This window comes from Amblyomma mixtum, chromosome 3 (genome assembly GCF_055824585.1).
Source record: "Amblyomma mixtum isolate Tamu chromosome 3, ASM5582458v1, whole genome shotgun sequence".
NCBI lineage: Eukaryota > Metazoa > Arthropoda > Arachnida > Ixodida > Ixodidae > Amblyomma > Amblyomma mixtum.
This window is the reverse complement of record NC_143014.1, coordinates 282,414,951-282,440,426: the sequence shown is the minus strand read 5'-3', so window position 1 is coordinate 282,440,426 and position 25,476 is coordinate 282,414,951. Positions and strand designations below refer to the sequence as shown.

Here is a 25,476-nt window from a genome sequence, read left to right as displayed (position 1 = left end):
ACTGCGGTGAAATTCCACTACGGCGTTCATTCACACTCGAGCAGCAGACCGAAATTGCCCTGAAAACGTATACAGTCTTGAAGGAAAAAAAAATCTACAGTCGTGGTGAAAATAAGGGCCCCACTTACGCTTTTACGAAAATTAGGAGCCACTTTATACATTTGCTGGCAAACGCCGCTAGTGCGCTCGCGTATAACGAAAGAATTCTTCGTACTTTATATACGAAAATGCGCAAGAAATTTATCACGCCGAAGCGTACTCCCTAACTACGCGTATTTTGGCCGCACCTGGGCATTCGAGTCAGCGGGAGAGAATCTCGTCTCCGTTTTATTTCCAACAACAAAAAAATTATTTCCCTCCCCCCCCCCCCCCTACACACAGACAAAAGAAATCCGGAAATCCAAGCATGCAGGATTCCCCACTATCCCTTCTCACATGGCTTAAAAAGGATAAAATAAAATGAACCCCAGCAATATGGAAGAGGCCTACACGCAACACATGCAATTTTTTGCTTCATGCCCTCCCCCCCCCCCCCCCCCCCAAAAAAAAAAAAAAAACTACCGCTTAGTTGTTTATTTTTTTCTCACGCGACCGCCTTCGCCGAAATACGCAGGAACTATCACGCGAGCACGTCTCTCCGGTCACGCTGTAATTTTTATAGCAACAAATTTTGCGGAACTGGGCAAGGAATGACGACTAAAAAACGCCAATTTCTATGGCCACTTGCAAGTGACGTATATTTTATTTACAGTACAACATTGTTCGCTTTTAGTGGTGCACCCTACACCCTTTTTTTAGGGGGAAATTAGAACGCTGCGGTGTGACGGGCTTCGGCAGACTGAACCGAAACCGAATCCCCTGCGTACATTTTATTAAATCCCCGGCGAGCCACAGGGCTGCCGTCTAGTTGGCTTGAACAGCGCCCTCCTGCTGCAGTTGTTGCATGACGACGAAGCTATATACAGATGCAAGCGTTTTGTAGTAGCAACGAGCAGAAAATACATTCACCTTCGCGTCAGGCTGAGGAGTTCGCCCCTGCTTCTACAAGTCGCGCACATACTTTCCGATTAGTTTTTCTGGCCTATATACGCACCCGCTAAGTGAATCTTGTACACAGCGCAGGCTGGACAGAGCATAAAAACTACACTCAGGCTCTGCGCACCATCGAACTTTATAGCGCGGCAGAGCAGCCCAGCCCATTCATTCCGTTAAAACTCTGCAGCAAAAAGCCCTACGGAGATGACCGAGGCAGGACAAACAAGGAGTCACTATAGCTTAACATGCCTAACGATCAGAATGACGAAATAAGGTGGGAAAGGAACGGCTAAACACCTGAGGAGACCTTAACAAGAGCGGTTTCACAGCGTGAATAAAAGCCTTGGGATTGGGCTCCTGGAGCGGCCCGAATGCGGGGCCGCTGGTACCGTTCCCTCGTTCGGGCCCCGCGAGGGAAAGAAGGCGGTAGCGCTGCTTGTCCTCCTCCGAAAAGAATCTCTTGCAAGAACTGCTGTCAGTGACCCTCCCTTTCGTTCTTCCTATTCAGACCTCGCGTTCCCACGGGGTGAATACGAGTACCTTTCATGGTTTATGGCCATAACCACTGAGCCACCGGGGCGGCGGCATAGCTCGATGATATTGTATACAGGACATGCGCAGTGCTTGTTCCACGCTATCATTAACCTATAAATACGACGCCCAACATTAAACGCATTTAACTTATGTCTATTCTGTGTATCAAGATGTCCTTCTCATCTAGTGTTGTTCCGAGCCTTGAGCGATAAGCCACAGCCACAATTCCATTGTGTTCACCATATACAGGGTGTTCAAAGGTAGGATTCACTGATTAAAAAAAATGCGAAAAGCCGTACGCTAAAGCTGCTTTTGGTCCTTGGTAATGCGGCCAGGCGGACACAAAATGTAATAATTGTCCACATAAATTCAGTAATTAGCTAAAATCATTAATTAACTTTTTATTGCCTGAAGTTAGCGCGCATATTTATATTGAGAACTTGGAGGCATTTGCTTTTCAGGGCAATTTCATTTTGTACAATTTTAGTAACACGCCTGTGCCCTGAGATACGCATGTCTAAAATTTCGTCCCAGTTCGTCTACTTACGCATGCGAGACCGCGGCTGTCGGCGTGAAGCACCTCCTTCGTGTGACGCAGCTGTTGCGTATGACACTCTGTCTTGCAAGAGTGTGCAGCGACCGGCGACGCAGATGACTTTTCGTTCTCGGCAGCGTTTTCCTTCTCGACGCGCGAAACCGATGAATCACGAAAAGCCATCCGCGTCGCCGGTCGCTCTTGCCCTGTATACCGTTGCGTTTACGAGTCAGTGAATCGTTCCACCGTTAAACAACTTAACCCTTTCGGCCCTGGTGTCCTATAAAAAGGACACGAAGCAAAACGGCTATAAGTCATGATTAAAATGCCCAATAATCTGAAACAAGAACTGAGCCGACTCCCAAGGCATCCCTATAAGCACAGACATCACTTTCTTCTTCCTCTTCCTCATCGTAGCGCCGAGAGTAAACAAACCAAATGGCGGAAGATGGGAACGGCGGCTGCAATGGTAAGTGCTATTTTGCCATTTTTTTACTCCATACCTTAGAGCGTGTTCGCGATTAGAATTTTGCGGGTTGTTTCAAAGACACTAAAGGCCTTAACAGTTGCAGAACGTTTTCTGTGCGGTTAGTACATTTGTCGCAGCACGCCGCGATATGTCTGTCCTATATATAGGACACCAGGCTTCAGTGGTTATAAACTACCGGCGCGTGTTGCATGCAAGTGCGGAACATTTTTTTTTGGTAATGCCTAATTTTTGTTTATGTTTTATTGCAGAGGCAAAAACTGTGACCTTACTCAACGGCAAAGCGGCCTCAATTAAGACATCTTCGTCTCGAGGATCATGTTTGCTGCACTGAAGGATGGTTAGTGTCGGAGGTTGAAGACGCTGAGGAGGACGTGGATTTGAGCTTTCGGCTGCCTCCAGCGGTGAAGAAGTTGACAAAGCAACACCGGAAGACAGGTCGTGGTGCAGGAGAGCTTTCAATAAGCTAGAAGCCACGTATTACGCTCAATAATCTGGGGACGAGAATGAGAATGATCTTGATGGTCTAACGACCCCGTATGCGTATTTTTCTTGGTACGTGCCGAAGAGTGTTTTTTGCTGTTCTTGCCGAGGAAACAAACATGTATTCTATTTATCAAGAAGGAAAATCCGTTGAGATGACGAAGAAGAAATCAGAAAGCTGATTTCACAGCATTTAGCGATGGGTGTCTTTCGCTAGCCACGGCTAGAATCTGCTTGCACATTGTAGACGTGTGAACAGAGACCTGTTGTGAACGCTCTGCCTTCACTACGGCGAGCGCTATGCCTTCACTACGGCGAACGCTATGCCTCACAACGGCGAACGCCAAGCGCATGCTCCTCACGCTTTCCTTCGTCCCTTCCTCCCCTTACCCTCGCCCGGTCACGCTATGTAAGCTGGCTGATCGGGATGAATAAACGCTCTTTCTATCCCGAGCGTCCGTTTGTGTTCCATGGGAGCACGGCACGCGCAATACGCGTACAAGCTTTGTAACAAGGCCACACCACCAATTATCCTTTCTGGAAGGTCAGGACAGATTTGGACACATTTCGTGAAAGATGCCTAAACCTCTCTTTCGAGGAGCATCTTTGCAGCGATGAGCAAATCATTCCGTTCAAAGGACAGCGAGACATAAAACAATAAATAAAATGCAAACCAAATACGTGGGAAGTGTAAGTTTTCATGCTGCGCGGCGCCTTGGGGATTTTCTACGACTTCCTGTTTATCAAGGTTCATCCACTGAACTCATTCCAGCTGTTTCAAAACTTTTCACACGGATTAATCAACGTCCAGTATTAGCTGCACCTCAAGGCAACCAGCATGTTTGTTCTCAATATTTGAATTTTTGTGAAAGTCGAAATAAAGAGTAACGGCAAACTTTGCTTTTTTTTTGTTCTTGCAACCACTAAGCCCTGGTGTCCTATATATAGGACACGACGCCATCTTTAAAGCCAAGGGAGTCCTAGAAAAATTTTTTGCTTTAGTGTGTTCCTTGGGTGGCAGTGAAGCAAAATAACACTTTAGAAAAATTCCCGAGCTAGCAAAAAAAATTCAGGGCTGAAAGAGTTAAATCCGCCTCATGGGGTAATAGCCCACTAGCGGCATCTCCCACATGCAAGGCCGATGCTCAAATCACTCCGGGTTACGAGACCTTTGATGGCAACCTTTCGGGGGACATTTTGTCCTAGTTCAAAAATGGGGACATTTTTGCAGGGGACGTTTTTTCTGGGGACCATTTTTCTGGGGACGTTTTTTTTTTCCGGATTTTCCGGAACCCATTAGCAGCCCGACGTCCTGTGTTTGCAGGTGGTCGCAAGTTTTGTTCCTTCAAATTACATAATTTGTGTAGGCCACTCTTACATGCACACTTTGCTGTAGGACTGGAATATTGGTAATGCCACGTATCATTGTAGTGTGTGTTCGTTCGCGCAAGGCCGCAGGAAAGGGGTGTTATCTTTTTTGTTCGTGACGCGAGAAGCGACCGGACTAATCTCGATTGATCACAGCCATGAATAGCTGCATCTACGTGTTTCCAGATTGCTGTAGAAGATCTTCACCTGTTATCTCGAAGCTTCCTTGCCGGCTTTAAATTGAGCGATGCCATGAGCGGCGGGGATTCGTAGTTCGACGACCGACGAGCACGTTTGTTGCTTACGCCGCCGCCGAGTGATTCAGTTCTTTTGCGGGCGCAAGTCAGTCCAAATAAAGAGCTTCGTTTCCAAGACTGGTTGGTGTCTTCCTGACCGCTGGACTGCCGTCACTACAACGTGACAGTATATTAAAGCGGCATTCGAACTTAGCTCTTAGTTACGCGAGACATTTATTCTGCTTTCAGTGTGAACTGCTACTGTTTAATGGCATACTGATAATGTGGCAATACTCTCCATAAGTGTTCATTGTGTGAGCTTTTTTGATCGAGAGAGCCTTACCAAAAGTTTGACGAAAATGCATTCGTGGTCTTAATGCATTACTTTAACAACTGTATATTAAACAAGCAGTGTAATGCAGAAAAAAAAGACTTTCTATATTGACCAAACTGAATAAGCCATAGCCAGCTGAAAATAGGCGACAAGCTTGGAACTACGGAAATAACAGGCCAGGTCGGGTGTGTCCTGCATATGATGAAGATGCATGAGTGAAACTGGCCCTAGGCTCAGCAGCGTTATCCCAATTCATCCCTTGTTACACAGGGCTTGGAAAGATGCTGTGTTCTACAACAGTTGCACGTGCACACCGTGCTCAGAAGTTTCATGTCAACAAATGCACTGGAAGAGTTGGAAGCCACCGTGACATTGGGCCCGAAGTTATAGTTTGACGACTCCCTTGTTTTAAATGTGCTGCACAAGAAGCATGCGTGGTAAAAAGAGAAACTTTCGGGCCTCAGTGTAGCTGTAGGGTTGAGCGCACATGTTTAAGGTGTATATGTTTAGCACATTACCAGCATCGATACAAATGTGACCTTTCGGAAAGGACGGGGTGGACATTTGAGTTACATGAGTATTTCGGGGTTGGGAGAGGGAAAAGCCGGTGGAAACCTGCTAGCCTTTCTAGGTTAGCGGTAAATATATAGACGGACAGACTACAAACTAGAGGCAATACAAAAAATTGATAAGCACATACACTGCCTCGATTACATACGTCTCTACTCCAACGTGTCGCTCATCGCACTCCGAACTCGCACCCTCACTGCATATTATCTGCACTCTTCGCACTTTCACTCATACACTGTCGTCCGTCGGCCCGCAAACTACAGCATAATAACGCACGTGCATCGGCATCGATGGGGATTTTCGGTGTCCGATTCAGCGCTAGCGCTGCTGACAACTCAGCGAGTCCAGTTTGTTGTGCGCGCGTCGGTCAAACACCGCTCAAAAACTACAGAAAAGAAGAAAGCCGTACGCTTACAAACCATATTCATGTGTATCACCCAAACGTTTGCTTTTTGCGCGCGCCATTCTTCGCTGTTTCCTGGTGTGCATTGTTGCACGCCATCAGCTGCGGTCGACGGCGGTCGTTCACAGCAACACAAAAAAAAAATTGCCGACGATTACGTTACTTCCTAATGCGAAATTAGAGCGCAGCTCGTCAGCTGTTACCGCTTTTCGATAGATTGAGGCAAAGAATTCGAGCAAGACATGTATGCACAGTTACAGACAACTTATTTTTCACACATTCCTTCAAGAAACACTCTACTATAGCAGCGACCGACTGATGCCGCTGACGCTTTTAGAGAGTCAACTGAATGTGGCTGTGCGTTTCGGCTTGGGACGCACGCACCCTGATCCGCTGGTGAAGAAAGTGGGAACAGAGCAGCCATTCGCCATTAAGACGCTTGAGTATACTGCATCCGTAATTTGCGGCGAAAGAAACAGTGTCTTTGAACCGCAAGTAGGGACCACGGAGATCACTTTGCGCTCGAAGACTGTATGGATCGTGCGTACAGGCGCGGACATAAGTAAACAGAGCACGTTATTCCGTTCGAAGTGCAATCACGCCTTCTCCATTGGAAATGAAGAAACATTGTTTGTCTACAAGAAAGCCCACCAACCTCCGCTACCTGCATGCGCGCACCACTGCTGAAAAGTTCAATTAGGTGACCCGTGAAAAATATCCGAAGACAGTTGCGTGCTCCGTTTACTTTTGTCCGCGCCTGTACAGTCGTCAGTATTATGAGCGGGAACAAACTTTCTGCACAGAATTGCGAATTGTTTGGTTACTCCTTCACCAAATTTGAAAATGAGATTTAGATGTTATACACCAAGAGGAAAACTATGTAGGAAACAAAAAACGCTTGTCACACGCGATTATAGAGTAATCATAAATGAAGGTCGAACTTTGTTCCCTCTCAACTCGAGGCGCAACTCCCAAATTTACGGCGAACAGAGGTGGCGACCTCGTTGTTGAAAGAGATGGCGTAAATCGAAGCTCGACTGTAGGCCCGTGAACAGGTCGTACTGTGAGACAAGTATCGTGTCGCATCCGTGGATACCTCCATGTCATGGAGAGGCAAGTTTCTTCCGCGAGGAGGCGAACGACTTGTGTCGGCAGCTTCCCGACGCACAGGAGCAGAAACTGCAGTACGTTCAACGTTAAGTGATCGGACTTCGAAAAAGCAGCGCTGTTATCAGAGATTGATACCGCTGTCAGCTGCGCATTCATCCTACCATGACTCAGGCCCACCGCCTCGGCTCCTGCGCACAACCACGCGATCAAGCACGCAAATACGGGTACAGCGTCAGTCGAAAGGAGATTCCACTTAGCCGAAGCGAGTGAGATGCACGATAAAAAAAGCGGCTGTGCGAACTTTGATCTGCTGGGCAACAAAGGAGGGGGGGGGGGGGGGGGGGGGCACTGATAACACACAGTTTCAGCCGATAAACTTCATGAAAAACGCTCAAACGTGGTATTGTTTTTGAGGTTCTCAGGCGAAACAATGCAAGCGCTTTTTCTTTATGCATGGCGCCATGCTGTTTGCTACAGGCTGTAAACCGGAATCAAGGCCTTTCGTTCTCGGGTAAAACCAGCCTTTGCCCGACTGTTGTGCGAACAGGTTTCTAAAGATTAGTATTTAATCCGATATAATTCGGATTAAAACAAGATTAGAATTAAGCCCCGTCGGGATTGAACCCGAACGTACGCTCTCTAGAGCACAGAGCTGAAGGCACTGCACGAAAATTGGACAAGATTTCCCGCTTATTCCACAGGGGTGTTTTCGGTTGATCATTTATATACCTGTTTTAACTCCAGCTTCTTAATCATGGAGTGACTTAATTTGAGGATAAGTTCGAAAAAGTACGCTTCCGAAGCGAGAGACCAAAACACGGGTACTGAGCAAATCTGTTATTGGCACCATTGTATTGAGTGCTATCCAAGCTAATGACCTCCTGTTCCAAGGCTCTATGAATGAACGCTTTCGCAGTGTACTAAAAACAATATTCGGGTCTTGGATGGACGCAGAAGTCGTCCATTGAATATGGAAGGACAAAATAATTATAATAAAGGAGAAAAAAAACAGTTTTTCAGACAGTTTAGTGCGACACGTAATTTCCATTCATTTTTTTAACGTAAGAATTTGCAAGAATTTTATGTGACCTACGAAGAGGAGCGCTTACAGAAATCTCGTGCAGCAAAAAAATTACCCGAAAACCACGAATTATGGAAGTTATTTCTAATGCCCCAATTATTGCCAGAATTAGAGCTAAGTATACGCATATGGCTAAATTTTTACCCCTAGTAAAGATGCATTCGTTCTTTCTTCTCCACCAAAATTAGCGCCTCTCGGTGTCTTGCAGGAATGACGGAAACTCGGTTGTCGCTGACTGGGTATACACGGTGTCCCAGCCAACTTGGATCAAGATTTAAAGAAATCTCTGCCTCTCCCGTAACCGAGAGTAGAGTAAGCATGAAATGTTTACGGGAATAACACATTGGTTGTAGATGGTACTAGTCAAAATCTTGAATAGGGTCTAGTGTTCAACACACCACACCACACTTTTTGTTGCGTCGAAGCGATCGCCTGCAATAGGGCGGGCTTAGGTAGGCAGCTGCGAACCGTGGCGGCCTTGTCGCTTTCGGGAGCGGCCGCATAATCATGGCGTTGTCGGCAGGGGCGAGCAGTCTTCTGCTGTGGCGTATCACTCGCAAAGCGATCGCTTTCCGCAAGACGCTTCCTACCTCTCCTTTCATCAGGCTCCATTGCTCGGCTTAAAGATGCACTGAAGAGGATTCTGAACTCGTCTTTTTGCCGCGGAAACTCAATCTGCACGCTCCCAGCATTCTTAGAAACTTCGATTTATTGCCCCGTGTGGCTGATTTTCCTAATTAAATCGAATTAACGTCCGGCTCCCGCCTTTTTTTTTTTAATTCTCCCTCGTACGGTGGGCGGAGTCGACCAACGCGTGGAGTGCCTTTCAGCCAGTCCCGCGGCGGCTTGCCGCTCTGCCATCGGCGGAGTAATACGTAGTCCGTAGAAGCAAATAGGCCGCGCGTATTTTTATTTCTGCGGGCTTATTTTGCGGCTATATTATCTGCGAATGAAACTATTTATTCACGGAAACCTAAAAAACAAAATAAAGCGAAAGCAAAGCCTCCACGGAGCTGGCTGCAAGGCACTCCACGCGTTGGTCGACTCCGCCCACCGTACGAGGTAGAATTAAAAAAAAAAAAAGGCGGGAGCCGGACGTTAATTCAATTTAATTAGGAAAATCAGCCACACAGGGCAATAAATCGAAGTTTCTAAAAATGCTCAGAACGTGTAGATCGAGTTTCCGCGGCAAAAAGACGAGTTCAGATTCCTCTTCAGTGCACCTTTAAGCAGCTGTGACGGTGGCGGCATTGAAATGCAGGACGATGCAGAAGTGTACGCGGACACGACGAGACGCAGACCTGACAAGAATGTATATGCAGCGCGTTCGAATACTCCGCGAGCGTGCATACATCTGCCTGCCAAAGGGGGAAACGTCATGAGCTGAAGGCCCAGGGGCCGGTCTTTTACATGCGTGAGTGTGGGACCGCAGCGCCATCTCATGAGTTCGAATTTGGGAGCAAGATTCCCAACAAGAAAAGACGCATATAAAAAGCTTGATAACGTCATGTGAATTACGCTGAAAAACGGTAGCCGGGCTTTCAACTGCCGCCCGAATCCACTGGCGCTTATCTTGGAACCAAGCAAAACGCGAAGCTCTGTCTTGTACTACTTCACGGCTGCTCGAGGACACGGTCCGCGTGCCTGGCTCCAGCCGTGAGCAGAATCGCTGCAGTGTGGTGCGACGGCGGCAGAACATCGTAAAGGTAAAACACATAAAACCGATCTCTCCCATGATCTCACTCTGACCTAGGGTTCGAGAGTTTGCCTTACAGCAAACTTATCCACTTTTCCACTCTCCCTGATGCACCTTGCCACGAGCTTGTATAGGCCGCGTGTTAACATAGCACCGAATGGAGCGATGACCGCGGTCCTGGTGCAAGCGGGCCAGATGCGTGTTGCCAGGAAACAGGAATCCAACACCCTCGGCTTGTTCAGCGCGGCTGAGACACATTTACAGTAGTGAATGGGGCATCCGAAGAAATTTTTAGCGGATACAGCGTTTCATAGCAGTTCGCAACCGCAGCAGAAAAGCCACCTCTTGAGTAGCCCAACGAGCGGTAGTATAGCTGTAAAAAACATCTTTACTGACTGGAAACGCCGCCAAATTTCCATTGAAGCCCGCATACGAGTCGTTGCACGTCGCCTACTCCAAATGTACAGATTTAAGAATACTGAGAACGAGGAAGCATTGACATGCGTAAAACGCGTATGTGTTCACATTTGTTACTGTTAAGATTCACTTTCCAAGCTGTTTTAGTCTGCGATACGATTGAGGACCACCTGTAGCAAGCAGACGTTAAAAGCGTTACGTCCTTCATGCTATGTGATGAATCCGAATTCACAGCCTCGTCTGTTGCATATTGATATACACCTCGCGAATGGTCGAGGTCAAATCAATATTAGAATCCATAAGTAAAAAAAAGTCCGCCACCTGTGCGGCGTGCAATCAGGACACCGTTTCGCGCGCACGCCTCACACACGCGTGCTGGAGCCTGTATACTACGGGAGGACGATAGTAATGAATCTACTCAGCGACCTCTGGCACGAGCGACAAGACAAGCTATCAACGCGGCAACGATAACAGGGAACAATGACGATGGCTTGTCTGACGCGAACCGCGTCCGTGCGATAACAGCATGCCCGGATGCTATGCTATGCGATGCACGGGCGCCTAAGCGGCAGCGTGCGGCCCGTGCCTATCAAATCACTCTCCATTGTTCGCCGCTGCCAGTCAACGAAGCCTACACCGCTTTACAACGCCGGTCCAGAACGCCCAACGGAGGAGCGGGGCGCCTATTTCGCGCCAACGTTCACGTTCGCGCTCCGTCGACTTATGTTAACAATCGATTCCAAAGAAACTACCTCAGGCACACAGGCAGCCTCGGAAAGCGTCAGTCATTGCGTACTACAGCACAAGACCTTGCATAGCCGCTACACTGCCCATATAGTATAGACGTCTTTCGACGGTTATGCTCAAAGACGTTTATCACAGGGCTATCAACGCACCGAGAGAAACTACATATGCAATTTTACGACAAAAATAAATCCGACGAAACAGCAATAACCCATGACTACAAAGAGAAAATGAATGAAAGAACGGAAAGAATGATGACGCGTCTCGTTTCGTCGGCGTCTCTCGTTAGTCTCGCCGGGAAAATGTTCTCGCTCGAAGCTCGGCGTCTCGCAGCGCGGCAGTCGATGGCTCACGTTACACAGTTATTCTTCGCTTGCGTGATGCCAAGGCTCAGGAAATTTAGGAGTTCGGAGTACGAATGCGGGCGTGGGCACGCTTCGGGAACGCGTGGTTTAAGTGGCACGGCGTCGAATGTCCTGGGCCGCGGGGTCTATGTTCTGACAGGCTTCAGAACGAATGTGCAGCCGATCCCCAGTCAGCGTGACTGGAAGTCAGCCCCCCCCCCCCCCCCCCCCTCCCCAACCCCCATGCGTTTTTCCGCTAGGCGCTCACCGCGTGAACTGGAGAGTGGGATGCTGGGCGCCTCGTGATCGCTTCGCAGGAGCGTTGTCCTGCGCTGGCGTGTTGAGTCCCCGTGGCGTGTAAGTAATGGGAGTGCTAACAGCGGCATAGACTCGAACATTAGAAAAGCGCTGAAGCACGGTGGCTCTGGGGAAGTCGTTTCACGGTTCCAACCGCCTGCGAAAACTAAACGACTAAACGATATTACGGTTCGCATAGTCTATACACGACGCTTGCCATGTCAGCTACGAATACGTAAGGCTCTCGCACACCTTTAACAGGCACTTGCTGTTGACTTGTGCACCAGCCATTGTCCGTCGACATAACCGAAAATCAGACTTTACCATCACTGAAACCTTGTAAACAATTTATTCCAATTAGACGCCAAATGATCGCAACACTTACACACCTCGGAACAATCGAGCAGTCCGACAAGCGAACTGCTCATCGTTCAGTGCACCGAGTCCAAATGGTCTGCTCGTTACAAAAAGTAAAAAAAAAAATACAAACACGCACCATACCACCCGGTGACGGCACCTCCCGGGCGCCAGAGACCGCACTCTCCCAAATGCTCCCGTTCTCCAGCCCTTCTTCCGAGGAGGCAACGCTGTGCAGTTACCCGGAATGGCCCAAAACAATTGCCATAGAGTCGCTCAGTCGCCAGAGCGCTAGCCAGGGCCACTATCTTTCCCAGCAGGAGGCGATGGAGGGGGGGGGGGGGGGGGAAATAGGCACAGATCGCAGGCCGCTCGTTCGGAACGATGGAAAGCGCGCAGCCCCCGACAAGCACTCCATGGTGGACAAACTCCAAAGAAAAACAATGAGGCGCGCACGTGGGTACGTTGCAGTCTCAACTCTTGCAGCTGATTATATATATATTGTCACGGGCTTCCACAGAACCTCGACGGAAGAAGCAGAAGATGGACTGACCAGCAGGGAGAAAGGAAGAGAAAAGAGAGAGAGAGAGAGAGAGAGAGAGAGAGAGAGAGACTCTTTAATGAAGGAAGAGAAAGAGCTGAAGGACGCTGGTAGGCTTCCTGCTTCTCTTTCGCTTTGTCCACATGACTCTTCGTTCGCTTTGACCTCGTCAATTACGTCCACACGAACAGTGACGGGATTTGAAGGCGCAGGCTCCTTTATATATATATATATGCACACGCACACATACACTCACACACGTGCGTGCGTGCGCGCACGCACGCACGCACGCACGCACGCACGCACGCACGCAGTGCCCCAGCTAACTTGGACCAAGACTTAAAAAAAACCTAAGCGTTCTTCAGAACTGAAATTGCGTGGATGTTGTTGGGGTTCATCTAAAGTTACACCACCATTTTCTCGCTCGTCCTATTTGAATAATTAGTCGAGATAAATAAATAAACTCTTTAAATATAGCTTGAAACGTTCAGGCGTCAATAGGAAAGTTGTGGAGCTCCACAAATATTATCCAACCCTGGCACTTCCAACGAGATAAGACTTAACGTGGCCGCTTTTATTCGAGAAAAACGAAAGCCCGCGGAGTTTAAAAAATACCACGTGACAGCGCGCACGCCATCTCAATGGGGAGGGGAGAACACGAACCTACACTTCAAGGATAAAAAAAAAACGCGGCGATTCCTGGACCAGTTGGCGAATAAATGTACTGGTGACAGCCGGGCTAATGTACTTTGACATTTTCATGAAAGTGTGTTGACCGTGTGTGCATGTGTCAGATATAACACTCAGTTAAAGCACATTTCTCAAGAGCAATGCCAATTTGTCTCGGAACGTTTGCGCTTGAACTGAAGTTGCTCTTCCAGTGAGCGAACACGCTTTGCCGGAAGCATCTTGCGCACTATAGTTTCGGGAGACGCGACCAGCGGGCTTTACATTATATGTTATTGCGCTGTCACACGTCTGCAGCCCGTGACCGGTCAGCCCATTGCACTGTTTTAGCGTCTCCTCGGCACTCCGGGCCCTCCGGCGCCACGTCGCGCAAATTTGCCGCCATGCCCGCAAATGCTGGTCACGCGCCTCCTCCTTCGCGACGCCACTAGGCTCGAGAGCGTATAGTTGGTGCTCAGAGCGATACTTGGCGCGCCTCTCCTCTGGTCCTATACGGGTGTTCCTGAAGAAGCCGGAGAATTCTATCGAGCTTCCGGAAGACTACGACCGAGTTCTCCGAGAGCCCGGAATGACTGGCTGTCGCAGGTATAAATGGGCATATTCGTTTTTCCAGTCCCGGACTACTTGCTGACAGGTCTCGGCTTCCGCTCCGACAGGAAACAGCGTCATGGTCACATGACCTACTTGCCATAGGCTGCTTGCGGACTCGCCGCCAGAGCCGGGCTCCCCCTCGCTTACCGTACCAGCACGCTGTCATCTGCTAGCAGACGACGTAAGCCATGGCCACCACGACGCCGAAGCAACGCCGTGCGCTCGATCCTGTTACTGAGTCGAATTGAAGACCATACTGTCAGATTAGCGTAGGTGCATTACAGAACTCAGCTTCAGGGGTATGCTCGCCGCTACTGCTTGAAGCGTTCACGAACGAACTGAGCGCGCACGCTAGACGTGTCGAAAAGGCCGACGCCACTGTGAGCATCGGCCTGAAAGTGCGTCAGCTCCTTCGTCCAGAACGCGCAAAGCGCTCGCCGCCGTCACCGATAAGCGATATGGCAGGCCACCGAAAGCCAGTCGAGGCAAAGTGTTCGGTCATCGCAAGGACAAAACGAAAGACGAAAGGAAACCGGCGAAGTCCGGTACAGCCAATGTTACAATTATGCAGCCAAAGTGGTTTGTTTCTAAGGCGTGTAGTGACGCCCTCGGAGCATATATGGTAACTTTTGGAGGAGTGAGGCCGCGAGCTCCTTTCACCTCTAGGAAAGGTCGAACGCTAGCGATAGCGAGCCACACAGCGCGCCCTGGGCTCGAAAATTTGGCAAACGCTGTACCACATCACGGTAGCCTTGTTTCATTTTATTCTTCCATCATTGCGTGTCACGTCGAACCCAGCGGCGGCCGTTCGCTTTGGCATGGCCAGCGTGCACCCTGCGTTCGCTGAAATCTCGGTTGGGACATCAGCAATACGGCAGCGCAAGCGCGCAGTCACGTTTTTTTTTTACAGTTCGTGGGCTTTCTTTAAATTCCGGGGAAAAAAAGGACGAATGAGTTCAGCCGCTACAAAAACTGCATCGGCTACTTCTGAACCTGCTCTATAACTTAATGAAACGCGCTTGGGCCTATAAATAAAAATTAGATTTCGCATGATTAATCTTAGCTAACTGACTAATTATGAATAATTTAAAAACTCCAAGTTGCGCCACACAATGGAAAACGGTATAGCGCGTGTTTCACCGGTCTGCAGCGCACCACTTTTTATTGAGCCTTGGTTAAAATTGTCAAACACGTATGTTCCATGGGGTGAGGGGATAGCGCAAAACAAGACGACGGACAAAGAACAGATGCTCACAGCACAGGCGCTAACTTTCGACTGAAAGACACCCAGACAACCAAGGCGAACGTGACAAGGCTGACAAGGCAGCGCAAACGTGCCACGTTCTCCTCGGTCGTCTGGGGATCTTTTTGTCGCAAGTTAGCGCTTGTGGTGCGAGTATCTGTTCTTTGCCCGTCGTCTTGGTCTACACTGTCCCCTCATGCCATGGATCACCGGTACCGACTTGCCCAAGTTTTAACGTAGTATCTGCATCTACGGAAGCGCCTTGTAGGAGTTGCAGCAAGCACTCGGGTGTAATCGGCCAGCAAATCAACACGTGCTTGGGCATGTACTATCTGAAAGAGCCACGGGAGTTCGCGCAATCCGCGCCCGAAGCGTAGGATCATAGAGACAGCAGGTGGAGCCAAACTTCGATGAGTAATTTAAGACGCACAGTAGCCAATATAGAACGGGAATCAGTAGAAAATGGGGAAAAAAAAATGAGACCGGAAAGAATCGTGAGATAATTTCAGAACGTCCCTTGAATTCTTGGGTTCAGTCATGACGGTAATGCGAATGTCTTTGCTGCAGACATCCGTAAAACACTGTTGAAGGACCGGTGGCCGAAAGACAAGGAAGCACGCCGTAAAGATAAGGATTACCAGGAATCAAATTCGGCACGACCTAAATGTACTGAGATTTGTGGAGGTGAATTCCAGCGCAGGGCTCGCTAATACTTAAAAGGAAATGTTTGTGTAGAGAAGAAAATATAGTTAGCGCGGTGGCAAGCACCACCACCGCGTTTCAAGGGGAGGGGGCGCTGGTGTCCATCCATCCATGTTACGGAAAGCCAAACCCGTTCTCCACGATTATCAACAGCGTATCGCCAGCCCAAACTTATTCGGAGTGGCAAGACATGCGGTAAGCCATAATGCAAGCATTATTGTTTCGATTCGAGCTGTTGCCGATTGGCCAGCGACGTGTGGAAGGAGCTCCCGTACTCCCGTATTGGTGAAGCTCCTACCTTCCTGCGTCTCGATGCACGACATGCGGTCTTGTATGAGCAGCGTCATTGCCAAACACTCGCGTTATTCTTCCTGCCCCCAAGATAACAGCAACCGCGAAGGGAATATTCTCTCAGGGTTTCGCGTGCGTACTATGACATGCATGAAAGTAGCGCTTTCATGACCAACCCTCGAAGCGATGCCTATCGATAGAGCACGTCTGGTAACAAGAACCGCGTATCTGAGACGAATAACCCAGGAAAGAATGGGCAGCTACGGTGCACTCGAGAGCCGCATTGAAGCTGTACTGATAAAGCATGAAGCACTGTCAGAAATCAGGGTCTCCGGGGTCCACTTGCACGAACACTTTCCTGGCTGAGTAAATTTGCTCCTCGAGTACCCCAAGACGAAATGGTCGCCAGAAAGGGTAGATATATGATTCTAGCCGTCTCCGAAGCCGCGGTGGACCGGGCGGAAACATATATTGGTGCTTTTATCGGTGCAAGAGAGACAACCTAGTTCGAGCGGGTCGTCGCCTGGGCAATCGAAAAAAAGAAATCGCAAGAACCGGAAGCACGCATCGTTCATACACTCGACGGCAAAGTTCGACTCGATCTGGCCGAGCGCATTCGCCTGCGGCTGTGCTTTCCACAAGGGGGAATTGTCTCGTTACCCAGACGCCCACGCACAGCGCAGCTGGCCGCCAACATGTCCGCCGTGCGTCCCACTCTTTCCTTTGTGTCTGCTTGAAGGCGAAACGGCCTCACATCGAGCGTGCTTTTCCGCGGCCGCGCGAACCCGGTTGAAGCCTGGGACGACAGCTAGCAGCTGCGCATGCGATATCGTTTCGGCCCCGAGGGGGTCGCCTTCATGCTGTTGTCCTATCCTCTGGAGTACCGGGCGTATTAAGAGTTTTGAAACCCTCCGTTCCGAGCCATTTTGTTATTTGTCGGCGGTAGGTGCTCTCAGCCAGATGTCAAGCGTAGCACGGACGACATGCGCAATCATCGGCCAGTCGTCCATGCATGTATGCTGCATTCTCTAAATTATGCCCAGAAACTTTTTTGCGCTCTGTGTTTAGCGTGCATGCACCGCGTGCCGAAAGAACAGCCGAAATGTTTGGCGCCCACGTACAGGGAATAGCTATAACTATAAACGACAGATCATTTCTGGGGCAACCGAGGTCACCAAGGACAGCAAGCAATGGATAGAAATGCGTCGAGGAACCAAACTGCAGGGTCTCCAGAAAAGCTTTTGAACACAGAAAGTGTCCACAAATCATGGAGCAACAAATGTGCAAGCGTCTCGACGGGCGAAGACGCCCAGGAGATTTAAATTGAGCGCTCTCAGAGGACGCCAAAACTTCCTGCACGCGCTGTAATAAACGGAGCCTTTCCTTGGAAGCAGTCATACTTTATGCAGGAGTGCAACAGTGCATGAGGCGATTGCATATGTCGCAAAATGGCGCTTTCAAAATATAGAGCTTACAAAACCCCTGGCTTTTGAACGCCAAGGTACGCGCTACATTCAGTTCCAGCGGTCGAACGGCCGCTATGACGTCACAAGTAGGGCAGAGGTCACGTGAGGCCTACAAAACTGGCACTACTGCCAAGCGTTGCTTTTCCATGCCTGTTGTCGCGCGCCGCCGGCACGCGGCTTTATCAGTTTCTCGGCCCCGTCAGACACGACAGTACTTCCCTCAAACGAATGCAACCACGGAAACAGTTTGTATGATGTTCGAGATTGTGTTTCAGGCTGGTTTGGTTTGGTTTATGGGGTTTAACGTCCCAAAGCGACTAAGGCTATGAGAGACGCCGTAGTGAAGGGCTCCGGAAATTTCGACCACCTGGGGTTCTTTAACGTGCACTGACATCGTACAGTACACGGGCCTCTAGAATTTCTCCTCCAAAGAAATTCCAGCCGCCGCGGCCGGGATCGAACCCGCGTCTTTCGGGTCAGCAGTCGAGCACCATAACCGCTGAGCCACCGCGGCGGCTGTGTTTCAGGCGTGTTATCAGGAAACTGCCTCGGCACCGTCCATCGGCCGTCCTTGCTGTTATCGTCGCCGCCGAGTTTGCTGTTTCTGCGCGCAAGTTTGTCCAGTAAGCAGTTTGGCGCTGAAGCCTTTTGCTTGCCTGTCTGCGTGTTTTGACCCCCCACGCCGCAACGGAATTGTTGATCCGTTGTTTTGATTCGGTGCAACCCTTAGCCAGCGTGCCTAAGGAGTCGGAATGACTGCGAGTGCACAGAGAGCTATTATATCGCACCTTTTGTACAGTACGGTCCACTGTTAAAAGGAACCTCCCACAGCGCGCCCGCCGCGCTCCGCGAAGCGCCCATTTTGAGAAGCGGCGAGAATCGGCGACACCAGGCGCATGCTCAGTAAAGGCCAATTCACACGACGGTCCGTTCGCCCGCGGCCCGCGCACTACGTGTTCATGCGTCAGCACCAAGGAGGATATATAGAATTTGTATATCCTCCTTGGTCAGCACTTTGAGAGGCGCGCTGACGGTCACACGACGGTCCGTTCGCCCGCGGCCCGCGTACTGCGTGTTCATGCGTCAGCAAATTGAGAGGCGCGCTGTCGGCCGCCATCCATCCATCCATCCAGCGCGCCTCACAATGTTCAGAACAGAAAGTGGACGGGAACTAGAGATGTCCCTCCTGCCCCGCTATTGCATCGCGGAAAAAATGCCTAAGAAGAATCGGAAAGGAAAAAAAATATATTGCTGACACGCACGTTCATTACGTAGCTGCGACGAAAATCTGTTTTTATGTTTAATTCAGCCGTCGCGTTCCACAGTTTCTACATCAGCAAGCCAAGCGCCAAAGAGCGCCGTAGCAGACGACGCGGGGCTGGCTCCACCTTCCCCGGTTACTGAGCATGTGCCTGGTGTCGCCGATTCTCGCCTCTTCTCAAAAGGGGCGCTTCGCGGAGCGCGGCGGCCACGCGGCGCGAGGTTCCCTTTAACACAGTGGACCATACTGTACGCCTCACGAAATCAAAACTGGCTGTGACGTGAAAGGCACAGTTAGGTTGCTGAATCATAAATTACTGACCGGCTGGAGACGAGTTCCACACGGCGATGTACGTTATTATCCCCCATCCCCACCCGTACCATTACAAAAGAAAACGAAAGAGTTGATGTCCTGCCCCTTTTAAAGGGACGCTGAGGACAGCTTCATGCAGTTATTGTTCTCAGTGGTTTTTTGGCACTCTCGGGTTATGTTCATATTTGTCCGGCGGCATTTATCGCCGAGGAAGTTTGATTTATAAATCGCCCCGCCACTCGATTAGAGCATGCAACGTCCTTACCCAAAGGACGGGTTGCCTACATTTTGAAGTGAATGGCTATGTAGCGTAGCCTCTGGGATCCGCGCAGAAATGCGAAACCGGCCGGTGATGGCGACACCTGCATTCCGTTTTTTGACCTTATCTAGCTTACAAAAGCTCAGTTTTCGATGAGCGGTCACTTTGCGATTAGAACGCAACTCCGTATCGATAAAGAAAAACTTCGGCTTTATCATCCTCAATGTCCCTTTAATGTCCAGAAATACAAGACAGCACTGTCCCGGTATGAAATTCCTCAACATAAAGGAAGGACAAGTACACAAACGGTATAGCGTGTCTAATGCAGCGTGTGGAGTACTGTAAGCTTGGTAAATCGCGTAGCCGAAGCTGGTGTCTCATAAAACATTTTCAAAACACAGACACCGGCGCTGCTAACAACTGAAATTTTATTTCGATGCAGGACACATATGTAAGGTACAAAGAGGGGGGGGGGGGGGGGGTTCCAAGGCGATCCTGCACAATCACCGAAACAGTGTAGTAACGTCCAAGGGTAAAAACGATAAAAAAGTGAAAGGCCGAAAAAGACAAAAAGCGATAAAATGACAGAGAGGGGCATTTAAGAAAAGGATTGAACATTTACCCTGCCTCTAAGAAAATCCGATTCTTTTTGCGACAAGCACAGGGAGGGTGTGCTCATACATTGTTCCTTTGCGTTGTGGATTTCGAACGCTTCTGCGATTTCCCGCGAAAGGGGGGGGGGGGGGGGGGGCGAGTGTATTAGTGACGCATCGATCGCCTTAACAAAAAGTGAGATTGTGTACCTCCAATCAGTTGTCAAGTAACTGTGCACGTGTTTTATGTTGCTATGCTATGTACCTGCTTCCATCGCCGGCCTCTTATCTCCTCGTCTTGTTCTTGTCTTTTGAGTTGTTATTTTGTTTTTTTTCCTTCTTTCTCTTCGCCTCCATATCTATGGTATATATTCTGTTATCCTTCCTAATAAAAAATTTAGTCGTGAGAAGCGCTCGTGTCCTGTCTTCACCTTACCTGTGTCTTGTGTTTCGCGCTACGTTTTTCGAAGATGCAATTGCTCCGACTAGCCCAGTTTAGCTTACTTGTGCGATAAAAACCACGGTGTAAGAGGCCGGGACGGATAGTGAAACCGATGAAAACAGATATATACATGGCCAAAAGGCAAAAAACGGCGTTAAACTAAAGGTGAAAAGACGGGACTAAAATCGCGGCACAAGGTGATTAACAAAAATGACAGAGAGGGGCATTTAAGAAAAGGATTGAACATTTACCCTGCCTCTAAGAAAATCCAATTCTTTTTGCGACAAGCACAGGGAGGGTGTGCTCATACATTGTTCCTTTGCGTTGTGGATTTCGAACGCTTCTGCGATTTCCCTGGATATCCTATCCCGTCCTCTAGCAAGAATTGTGCAGCGATTGAAATCTGGGGAACAGGTTTCGTCCGGATCAACATCCTTACGTTTGAACTTTTTTCAGTGCTTGGCAAGGTGCCCAGAAATTGCAATACTGTCTACAATGTTCCTGTGCTCTTGAAGCCTAATATTGAGGCCCCTGCCTGTTAGGCCAATGTATCTCTTCCCACAGGATACGGACAGAGAGTAGACGACGCCGGTTTTACAGGGGACGAGTTGTTCCGAATGAGTCTGCTTACACCCAGCGCCCGTGTCTGTGTTTTGCTCCTTCGTGTTTCGTCCCGTTCCTTGCGCTGCTTTATTTCATTATGCAATACCATCTAGCCCGGCATCTTGCGCTTCTGAATTTAAATCACTTTATGGCGCAATAAGCCAGCCAGTGGCACTGTTTTCCCGTCCAAATGGGTGAACTCAATAACTCTTCGTCTTCTTTAGAAGTGATGCAAATAAAAAAAAAACATTTGTTATATGTGCACTCACTAATTACATGCGCAGTTATTCAAACCATGCGACGCGAGGCAAACTCCTCAAACGTTACATATAGGCGGGGGTCGCGAACGCTTCTGCTACAGGCGCATCTTGGTGTTGAAGTAGGACATATCGCCTGCTGCACGCGACGCAACAAATTTAAGCTACGCGGTCCATGACATTTTGGGAGGAATACAAGCTAGGCATTTTTTTTAATGTTCGTTATTGCTCTACGAGGTGTCAGTTAAAGGCTGCGCATCTTCTGCAACGAGGCCCCAAGCATCCTGTCAGAAAAGCAGGCGCTGCGAAGGGCAGCGTAATACGCACTAACAGCGGGAATGACATTTCCACCGGGCAAGGGTTTCCTCCCAACGACTACGATTGCCACGTTGTCAAAACAATGAAATCTTACGCGGCCTAGTACGAAAAACAAGGGTAAGGAGCAAATTCGGAGCCTAATTCAGGCAATTTCGCCCCTGCGAGGGCCGGTTAGTGGAACGGCGAGCTGTCCTGCTGAAAGAGCAGCTTCCTTTGCTCCAATTGACCCCTTTGTTCCTTCACTCCTTATTTCTAACAGTCCAATAACATCGTGCAATAGAATTGTTTCGGCCGTACACAATAAGCCTGAGAATTTCCCCAGAATATAATGGACATCAACTTCGCGTTCGAGAAAACAAGCTTTGCTTTCTGTGAACGGCTTTCCCGATATTGCTTTTATGATGCTAGGTTTTTTTGGCGTAAGGGCATTTAAGGCCAAAGAGCGCCAGAAGCAAGGTTTCTGGTTGGCTCAGGCTAAAACATGGCAAATGTTAAAATCAACCCCGGGTGTATAGAGCCTACGACTAGTCAGCATGTGCATGATTATGGTGTGTCAAGAGGCGATATTGCTTTCTAAGTACCGCTTTCACTGCTGATTTTTCGCTACTCAAGGTGGGCGAGATGAAATAGCGGATTGTTACTACGTTCTCAGTCACGCATCTACGTAGGAAGTCCTACAGAGAAGTATCCCGTTTCCAGTGCCTTTGGAGGGCAGTCAGGAATTTCAGGAAGGCAGGAATTTGGCCTATATTGCGGTTTATTCCATCGCGCATCCTTACAGGCCATATATCGCCCAACCTGCTTTTCCACTGCGCGATTCATCGTCCAGAATTCTGTACTCTGATGTGGGATGTCTGCAGTATCAGCAACCTTGTGCGCTTTCGTCGTCTGTCGTGTGGCCATGGAATTTTTCAGCAAAGCCCGGAGTGGGGGTGAGCTGAATTCGCCATCCGGAGCATGCTTCATTTTGAGTCTGAGTGCATGTCTCCTGACTTCATTAGCACAAAAAGTATCAGACGCTGGTGTACATGTCCTCATTCACATCAAATTAAGCTTTGATAGGCGCGGCCATTACTTTTTAACAAAAATGTTTACAACTACACGTTAGTAGTCTTTTTTATTTTCGTACCAAGTGACACGCTTGCATCAAATCAATGAACAACGGTCATCTCGCTGATATCTGGCCCGCAATTTAATCATACTAAATTTACGAAACTTATCAAACCACCTTCGCAATACCCGTGCAACACGCTCAGACGAAACGACAAGCTCTGAATGCCTTCCATTCATTAACATTTCCGAAGCCGGTGCCACGCGCGCAGATGTATTTTATGGGAAGGTGCGGCAGAACGACACAAATTGAGATTTTTTTTCTACTTTTCGGTCCGTGCAGAAAAAACGTGCCGAAACATGATGGGCGGTGCGACTAGGAAATATGCTAAAGCTAGGTATAACGAAGTACCAAATTTAGCAACTAATATCGACACTTGAAACACACGAAATTGGCACTTTGACCTGCCACAACCTTTGTGCGTCAACTGTCCGGAGATACATATATATATATATATATATATATATAATGTGTGTGTGTGTGTGTGTCACCTAGCAGCACCATCTTTGTGCTGCTAGGTGACAAGGTTAGCCCTGTCACCTATGTTTATCTTTCCTTCAAAAGTTTGCGCACGGAAAATGTGTTCGAATGCATTAGGCAGGCGTAAGAGCTACCTAAGACAATCCTTCGGCACTGATTCGAGTGTCTTGGCTCATTTATGTACCCTTTCCGGCGCCATTTATCATTTATATTCAAAACTACTTTTTCAGCAAAAATCGGATATTCAGGCATCCGACAATGCACTCCGTTAGTTTTCCAACGGAACGCACTAGTGTAATTTTTACAAACATGGGCAAAATTTCTTACAAACAGTTGGGTGCGAAGAAATTAAAAAAAAATCTCGAGGACACTTTGGCAACTAAAGTGTTGAGAGGCGAAAGCCGAGGCACTATGTCGTGACGACTTCCGGTGGATGTTACGTCATACCGTTCCCGTGGCTACATCGACACCCAAATTATACATCTTTCGGGGATCTTATATGTTGATTACGCTTAATCACACCTTCTTCCATCTAATTTGACAAAAATCCGACGTTTTTCCGACCATTCTGTGACAATATTCACTATGCCGTGACGACTTCCAGTGGTTGTGACGCCACACCGTTCCCGTGGCTATATCGACGTCTGCGCTATTTCGATATTTTTTCCTATCATTAATTAATTAATCTACAGTCATCAAACCTGGCTTTTAGGTTCATTTTTTCCTCCTGAAGCAAGCATTCGTCTTCTCCTATCTTTTTATTTCTTGATTTAAAACCAGTTAAACACTGCCAAAGGTGTGACACACTCTGCTAACGGACGACAGTATTTGCCATTAAAGGCTGTCGCCTTAATATTAACTTCCCGGGATTTATGAAATTAGCAACCTACGAATCGTGGAATAACTGTTTCGAGGATGCACGTGGCGCTAAGAAATAAGAAAAAAATATTGACGTTCTGGTGATCAAATCTGTCTGCAAGAAAATGGCGGATGACGTGCTACCGCGTTCACTGTTTTCAGAAATATTTGCTGGCTTACTAGTTGGTATAAAAAAGTTATTTGTGGTACGAAGGATGCTAAACTCGCCTGAAATAGAAATACGTGCTAGGTAGAACACCCATAGAAAAATCATGCCGCTTGTAAATGTAGAGAACTTTGTACAAAGCGCCTTAGAGGGTCAAAAAAGAAACGTCCCAGGGTGTGTGGAGTAGATCAACAGCAAGACAAAGTGAAAACACTGTGCATCTTGGACACACTTTTCCGTACCTGGCGCTTTTCGTTTGTATATCTTAACCATCCTACACAAACCGGCAAAAATGCGGAGATATAGGCTACAAGTAAGGAATCAATAATCTCTACTGAGTTTCCCAAAACTTCGCCGTATCGCATCTTCACCCTCGTAACGCGCTGACCACATTTAAACGAACAATCACTTCAGTAGGAGAAAAACAAAACGCCGGGAAGTTTTCTCGTAGTCGGGCGAGTTAACAAAGATATCGCGACAGCACTGCCGTTGATTAAACAGGCTTTTTTCAACTGCGCTGCAGGCCTCCAGAGAAACTGAACAGGCGAATTCGTTGACGCAGGCGCGGAATTCTGCACGTCACATGCGCTAACTGATTTCTCTCTCTCGCTCAGTTTGACAAATGAAGACAGTTTTCACTTCCCTCCAAAGGAACAATTAGAGAAGTGGAGTAGCTGAAATTCGATTTCAATCAGCTGCAGTTTTTCGTACTGGGACTCATGGACGAATTGACACGTCGGTTGTGAGGGACGCCGTATAGTGGAGGGCTCCAGATTAATTCAGAATGCCAGGGATTCTTCAACGTGCGCTGACATCGCCCCGCAAATGGATGCTATTGCATGCGGCCGCCACTGCCGGGATACGATCCCGCGACCTTGGGATCAGTAGCCAAGAGCGCCCCGTTTGTTTTGTATTGTCTAGCCGGCGTTAGCTCCGAAGGAGACGCCGCGCTGCCGAACAGATCGCGAGCGGAGTACATCCGGTCCACTTTGAGAGTTCAGTATCACGTGCCATTGTATGTGTTTACGTGCTCTTGTCGGGGGATTGCGCAATCCCGGAGGAAAGCGTGTAAGGGACCGCGAGAAACGCTCACTGCACTGAGATTTCCTATTCGGCAAAAATTACGCCAGGGGGAAGTGCAGTTTACATATTTTACTTTGACGCGGGGAAATTTGCTCATTAACTGGACAGCGTCAGTAGTAGCACACATGAACCCCAGCGTCGCACACAAACGGCAACACCGAGCACGTTAACTGTCATCTAC

The 25,476-nt window shown here is 48.6% G+C and overlaps 1 protein-coding gene across 2 annotated transcripts in view; it reads right to left on the bottom strand.

The window, feature by feature from the left end:
* The window catches only part of LOC149355042 (polyisoprenoid diphosphate/phosphate phosphohydrolase PLPP6-like), a 56,774-nt gene that overhangs the window by 30,006 nt on the left and 1,292 nt on the right, over positions 1-25,476 (bottom strand). The window lies entirely within an intron of this gene.